General features: G+C 41.5%; 1 long non-coding RNA gene across 1 annotated transcript; it reads right to left on the minus strand.

Annotated features, from left to right (window-relative positions):
* Positions 1–3591: 3591 nt before the first annotated feature.
* LOC109967658 (uncharacterized) lies at positions 3592–5160 on the minus strand. The gene is made up of 3 exons (XR_002275964.1): positions 5011–5160; positions 4254–4344; positions 3592–4139 (listed from the first exon to the last, which is right to left on the minus strand). It is a non-coding gene; the product is annotated as an uncharacterized LOC109967658 (long non-coding RNA).
* Between the last annotated feature and the right edge of the window lie 2631 nt (positions 5161–7791).

Consider the following 7791-nt stretch of genomic DNA (forward strand, 5'->3'; position numbering starts at 1 on the left):
TCAGCAAGATCTCTGGCTCCCAGGTGTATTTTATACAGGTAAGGAGCTGACATTGGGAGCCCTCTCAGCTCGTTACCTGTATAAAAGAGACCTGTCCACAGGCCCGTTTGAAGTTTGCTACTGAACATCTGACTGATTCAGAGGAAGACTGGGTGAAAGTGTTGTGGTCAGATGAGACCAAAATCGAGCTCTTTGGCATCAACTCAACTCGCCGTGTTTGGAGGAGGAGGAATGCTGCCTGTGACTCCAAAATCACCGTACCTACCGTCAAATATGGAGGTGGAAACATTATGCTTTGGGGGTGTTTTTCTGCCAAGGGGACAGGACAATTGCACCGCATCAAAGGGAGGATGGATGGGGCCATGTACCGTCAAATCTTGGGTGAGAACCTCCTTCCCTCAGTCAGGGCATTGAAAATGGGTCGTGGTTGGGTATTCCAGCATGACAATGATCCAAAACACACGGCCAAGGCAACAAAGGATTGGCTCAAGAAGAAGCATATTAAGGTCATGGAGTGGCCTCGTCAGTCTCCAGACCTTAATCCCATAGAAAATCTGTGGAGGGAGCTGAAGGTTCGAGTTGCCAAACATCAGCCACGAAACATTAATGACTTGGAGAGGATCTGCAAAGAGGAGTGGGTCAAAATCCCCCCTGAGATGTGTGCAAACCTTGTGGCCAACTACAAGAAACGTCTGACCTCTGTGATTGCCAACAAAGGTTTTGCCACCAAGTACTAAAGCACGTTTTGCAAAGGGATCAAATACTTATTTCACTCATGAAAATGCAAATTACTATATAAGTTTTTTTGTAATGCATTTTTCTGGATTTTTTTGTTATTGTTGTGTCTCTCACTGTTCACATAAACCTACCATTGACATTGTAGACTGATCATTTCTTTGTTAGTGGGCAAACTTACAAAACCAGCTGGGGTTCAAATAATTTTTTCCCTGACTGTATATCTAGAATTGAGTAGTTTAAAGTAATAGGTCTAAACTGCTGTTAAACTGTATTGTCAGCATCTGTACTGGTACAGGTGTAATGACCATAAAGTTGAATATAATCTAATCTAAGTTAAAGCAGTAAGTTTAAAATAGTATCTTGAAAGAATTAAATCTGTTGTCACTCGCATTTTTTGCATTTATACTTTCTTCCAGGTTCGTTGATCACAGTTAAACACACATATAGGTGCAGTGATATAGATATAATAGCATAGGAAGGAGTCATGGAGTCTGAAATGATAAACACGTCTCCAGTCATAGTGATTGGGAATGAAAATCCAATGCTGGCGGAAGAAATTTATAAATTATCTCGAAAGTGGAGCGGCTGGACATGGAGCTTGCTGTCGCCAAGGAACATCTGACGTCAGTCAGTGTCATGGGATGGAGACCTACTAAAACATGAATGACCATCTATTTGACCCTCATGAGGAGGGAGTGCAAGTAAGAGGTGATGAGGATGAGGACCCTTAGGTCAAAGGACAATGGACTCTGACATCACATTTTCATACATTCATACTACACAGAATTCATGCAAAGCAGTTATTTAGTACCTTGTCATTCATACATTCATTACTTAACCCTGTTTACATGTCATATGTATCCATGAGCAGAAGATTTTTGGTCTGAGCTTGTATTCTCATTTGTAATGGAGTTAGATTAAAGCATATTTAATAGGTAATATTTAACATTTACACAAGCAGTTTGATTATTGGTGTTTGTGTTACAGCTATGTTATATTTTGAGTTTAGTTTAAGGATTCTTACTATGTTTGCTTTTTCACTGCAGGCCTTATTGTTGATCACCCAAAAATGGGGGTTGTTCAGGAATTTTCACAAAAAAGAACAAAACAAAAAAAACAATAATTAAAAATAAATAAACATATAATGAGGTTTTTCACCTGAATGTGCAGTGAAAGTGAAATAAAATATATGTACTAATGTGAGGAGAACTGTAATGACATTCATGGAAACTGTTTTAGAGTACAGACACTTGTGAATACTGAAAACTGTGTTAGCTGGCAAGGTGGAAGGAATCACCATTTCTTGTTTTAGAAATGTAGGGGCAGAGGTGTGTATGGCTGAAGAGCAGAGTGTGTGTATTGCAATTTATTGTTATTGTTGTTAAATTTCATGTGTTTACAGGATGCATAATGTGTTGCTGAAGTGAGTATGTAAAATGATTTTTCTGTGTTCCAGTTCTCCCCCGTTCTCGCACATTTGGGTGTATGCGTCTCACTCTTTGGATGTGTGTTAAGTGTGTATGTAAGTATTTTAGGTGTGTGTGTGTGTGACAGTGGAAACGAGGGTGTTGGTAAGTTTTTATAGTTACTATAGATATCATAGTTTGATGTTTGTGTGGTTTCTAATCTTTTACTTTTGTGTTTATTAGTTTATAGTCTTGTGTTTTTGTGGTTGTCAGTCTGTGGAGCGCATATGGTTGTGTGGGTGCTGGCTTGTTTGTATAAATAAATATTGAATATTAGCTATTGTAATAGTAGTTATAACCTACTATGGTAGGGTTGTTCTGTTGCTGGTCGGTTCATGAGGAAGAGTAGCTCGCTGCTTTGTCATGCCTAGTGCTAGATCTGCTGCCCATTGTTTTTCAAGGGGGTAAAAGTGAGATAACTCACTTTAGTTTGAGAGGACCGTCACTAGCGCTGGTCAGAGGCAGACTGTCTGAATTGAGCTTCTGGAGAGTTGGGCTCCGCCTCTCCCCCTCCCCTCAGCAGTTCTGTGTCTGTCACATGCACAGAGACCACGACCACCACATGACAACCGTATTTCATACAAAGACTAATGTGCATAAATTCTTATTCAAACAGCTGAGCTCATACAAAACATCAGCATACCTTAGAAGCATCAAGCAGGAGAATTAACGACAAACCAGGATAGAACACGGATAATGTGACATCAAGTTGAGATTACTCAAGTACAACTACAGTTACATGCATATCAACTGAGTAACCATCATGCTCAGATCACATTCCATTTTAAAATGACATCTTGGTTTAAGATGAGAGAAAGTTAATGTTAGGGTCAAGATTAGGGTTAGGCAGTGATTAAGGTTAGGGAAACCCTCAAGCTCCCAGGCCTCTGGTACAGGACCCGAGCTTGAAGGAAGATATAAGACCGCTCCAGAGTGGGGATTTTTTTTTTATATCAATAGTTGAAACAGGTTCAGCTGGTTTTTCATTGGCTGTTCTAAAAAAGAGTGCAGTCTTTCAGCCTTGCAGAGTAGCACCTTCTGCTTGAGGGCTACAAGGAATTTAAAGGTTGAATTCATACATAAGGCAACTCTGAAAATGCAGAGAGATGGATGGAAAAACATGGTTGACCAATTAAATGCATACATACAGTATAGCTGATTGCTGAGGATCTCTAATGTTGTGTTGTATGTGCAGTATATAATGTTTTTGCCAAAGAATATTAGGAAATATCAAGAAATGAGGCAAAGCTATTGAGAAAAATGGCAATTCATTTTCTTTGTTGTTAAAGCACATAGAAAGAGACAGACTGAAAACTCAGACAAACTGCACTCCATTTCTGTTGTCTCTCTCGAGTCAGCAGGGAAGCAGTGGAATGAGATTCCTGGCTGCGCTTGCCTGCTGCAACAGTCAGCAGCTATACAATACAGTGTAAATTCATCAATGAAAACTATGATAAAAAACATTCACTGATGACGTATTGTTCAAGAGGAAAACAAAACTAAAACTAAAGTAATGCTTGCTAACAAGAACTATAAAATATTTTACATTTTGTCAGTGAATAAAAAGCAAATGATAATGTGAAATACAGAGGAATGGACATGAAGTAACCGTGTGACATACACAACATATATCACATTGTTTCTTTGTTTTCATGCTTTATAATAAGTTAGAGTACCTAGTTCAGCAGCCATTTTCACCTCCGTAGTTGACATGCAGTAGCAGTAGTACTGCCAGCAGGTGGCAGTGTGAGCCTGTATGTGCTGCGAGGACTATGGACTACTGGGGAACTGCCTCTGCATCTCATTCCAATGAGAGCAGCCGCACTGAACATCAGCACATTTACTTTGTCTCAGTTATTCATCCTTTTCCAGAGGACTCACTAACTGCGACACTGTCCCATACCTGGGAGGTGTTACAGTAATGACCTGCTGCATCTGTGGATTCACAAACGGCAAGTGCTGATCAGTAAAACTGTTTCCTCCGCCAGCTAAAATCTCTCTTGTTCAGGAGTTGAATTTGCCATATTTTGTGTTTCACTGCCTTCTTACACTCATTGATGGTCTGTCTGGCATTAGCACTTCTTGGAAGAAACAGGTTTATGAACCAGATTCATCTACAGTCCAGAGAATTATGCACCAACTGAGAGACAGTAAGAAAATGCAGCAACACGCTATATTAAACAATAGGATAATTTAATATGAAACACTGTGTAAATGTAAATATAGCATTAACTTTCATTTCAGTCAGATATCCTTTGTGTTGACATCACAAAAAAAATGAGTCAGTTCCAAGATTAATGGGGCAGTCGACCATAAATTGTTTGTTATGGTTAGTCCCCCTCACCAGGAGGGTGAGTGAGAACTGTGGTAGGACTCAAGACTGCTGACCCAGGTGCTAGTAAAAAAAAAGGAGGTTTAATGGAACAAAATACAAAGTAACAACATAACAAGGGCCATGTACATATATAAACAAAGTAGGGTAGAGATGGTGGAGGAGACCAGGATGAACAGGTAAACAGATAAACTGACGGCAGGAATCAGGAGAGTAGGAGGAGGAGGACGGACAGGTGAAAAGACAGGCTAACCAAGGGGACAGGCGAACAAAACGGATTTTCACAGCACAGGAACCGTCAGCTGGGATAAAACAAGTAACGTCTGGCTAACCTGATGGACAAAAAACAAAGAGGTCCACAGCACAGGAACTGTCAGCGTGGACCGTATAACACAAACATATAACCTACATATAACATGAGATCCACAGCACAGGAACTGTCAGCGTGGAAAACAAAATATGTCTGATACATACCAAGAATAAACGGCTGTTACGGGTTATGTAGGTAAGGTAATGCACGTTAAGTCAAATAAGGTAAGTAATGTTAGCTAAGGTAAAGCTCAGGCAACGACGAAGCGTTTGCCAGAGGTATAAATAAGGAGCACAGGTAATCATCGGGATGCACCCCAGCTGTGCGCACCAACAAACGAGTCACTAATTACTAGAATGCAACACAGCTGAGGTGCAGAGCCCACAGGATTGAGAGAGCAGAGGAGAGAAAGGTGAAAGAGAGGCAGGTCGCGCCGAGCGGACCTGACATTGTTCTTTAAATGTTCACTGCAGGGATCTCACTGTTTTAATAGCATAGTCAGCAATTCTAGCAAAATAATGCTTACATTTTGATCACATGTACACAAATCAGCAAGTTGTTTCAGTTAGGATCTCCTAACCATGTCACTTACAATGCATTACCAACGCACATTACCACAGCAATGACACTAGCGATTGGAGGAAGAGCCCGTGCCAAAGGAGATGTCACAAAACTATCGAGTGGGGCACAACTAAGTGGATTTAGGAAATGGCAATGTGACACGGGTATTTGTTAACATAACATTACCACAAAGATTAGCTTTCCTAATTGAACAACATTGTACATATTGTGCTGGGTTCTTTGTAGACAATCACGACTACCTTGAATCACGCTTTTTTCCATTTACTGAACAACTGGCAGTTTAGAGCATACATTAACACTTATACAACTTGTGGCCAGCGCATTCTCCCTTGTTGACACCACCCCAAACTGTCCCTTCACTTCCTGATGTTACATTACACCACACCCCCCTTACTTTAAGTTGGAGTGTTCCTTACCCTACATACACCACATTTATGCTTTAGCTTACACCGTTTTTTAAAATTACTTCGTCTTACATGAAAGCATATTTCCATAGCACTTCAACTCTAGTTTGAGCATACTCCATACAGTAATTTTTCAGTGTAACTCAGACTTAGACTTTACCTTTAGGCCTGTACTTGTAACAACACATAAAAATTCAGACTTGTTATATTCTCCCCTAGTTTCACAGGTCAAGTCTCTGGGGTCTTCTCACTTCTCAGCTGGACCTTGTCTTTATGGCGGCAGACATGTTTTGTGGGTTAGTATTCACCTCTAGTAGGCGTTCCTGTTGAGGCTCGCTCTGAGTCACTGACAAAGGTATAGGTACAAGATGACAGTTTCTCCTGAGTGTCCTTTGTGGTCCACTGACAAAGTAAGACCGTGGATTAGGGTGGATGGATGTCACTGTGCCTTGTGCCTTTGCATCAGAAATCCAAACGGAATGTCCTGGAGAAGGTTTATTCAAGTCTCTAGCTCTCTGCCTCTTATTGAACCTTTGTGTGTCTTTCCATGTCCTCTCCCCATCTGCAAGGCTGAGTTTAGGCAGGTCAGGAAGGGCTAGCTGCAGCGCATCTGGTAAAACTGGCAGTGTCATGTGAAGGCGATGCCCAATGAGTAACAGGGTGGGGCTGTAGCCATTACAGAAGACTCAGGCTCAGTGTCACCCCAAATCCCCGCTAATGTTTGAAACATGTCCAAAATGCCTCTGTTGACGCGCCGTCCCCACAAATCCAGTTTGGCTTTAAATGCAGCTACTTTATCTGCCAACTTGAAGACAGTTGTCATTTTCCCCTGAAGTGACAGATTGAGTTCATTGAGCAGGCTGAATATGTCCACAAGTAAGCCAGTTTTGGCGCTCAAGTGACCGAGATGTAACCGAGAGAATGCGGTCATTTTTCAAAATAAAAGATCGTTCAGACTCAGATAATAAATAAAACGGAAATAATTAATGATTTCTTGTGCGGCCCGGTACCAATTGATCCACGGACCGGTACCGGGGACCACTGCTGTAGGCTAATAGAGCCCGGTAGGGATTGTCAGCTTTTTTGAGCAGGTTTAATAGTCTGAACAGCTCTTTCTGCGTCACTGTTACTCTGCTTGTCACATGATCGAACTCGTAATCATCAGCAAACTTTTTCATGTCATGACCAGAAAACTGTGGGCCATTGTCTGTAAAAAGAGTCTTTGACTACATTCACACTGCAGGTCTTAATGCTCATATCGGATTTTTTGCCAAAATCCGATTTTTTTGCACTGCTGTTCACACTGTCATTTAAATGCGACTGCCATCTGTCTCATGTGTGAACGATATACGGTCCTGAGGTGACCCGCATGCGCAGAAGAGGACATGACGTCAGATGCAGCGTACTGTGTTTATCAAGAAGAAGGAGAGCACAAATATTGCTTATGGCCTCACCTCCTCCAGCGCAGAATTGTGACGTCTGTCGCATTTCAATGACATAAAAATCGCATGAAATGCGACATGGCCATTCAGACTGAAGTCGTATTGCAAAACATCGGATATGTATCTGATTTAGGACCACATATGAAAGTGGCCTGGGCCTGATTTGAAAAAATTGGATTTGTGCTGTTCACACTGTCATAAGGAAATCGGATATGGGTCACATTTGGGCAAAAAGATCGGATTTGGGCCACTTCAGCCTGCAGTGTGAATGTAGTCTTTGAGATACCATGACGTGTGAACATTGACTTCAAGTGGACAATGACATCTGCAGACCAGGTTGGGCTGAGTCATGCTATCTCTATGAACTTAGAAACGTAGTCAACCAGGTTCTGTTTCCAGTTCAAAATGTAATCCCAGAATGAAGTCACTGGACCTTTCACAGGCTGAGGTAAGTGCCAGCGCCTCTTTTTCCAGCAGGGCATAGCGCTGCTTCATCTCTGTCAGTGGTCTGAAAGCA

This window comes from Monopterus albus, unplaced genomic scaffold (genome assembly GCF_001952655.1).
Source record: "Monopterus albus unplaced genomic scaffold, M_albus_1.0 scaffold134.1, whole genome shotgun sequence".
Classification (NCBI taxonomy): domain Eukaryota; kingdom Metazoa; phylum Chordata; class Actinopteri; order Synbranchiformes; family Synbranchidae; genus Monopterus; species Monopterus albus.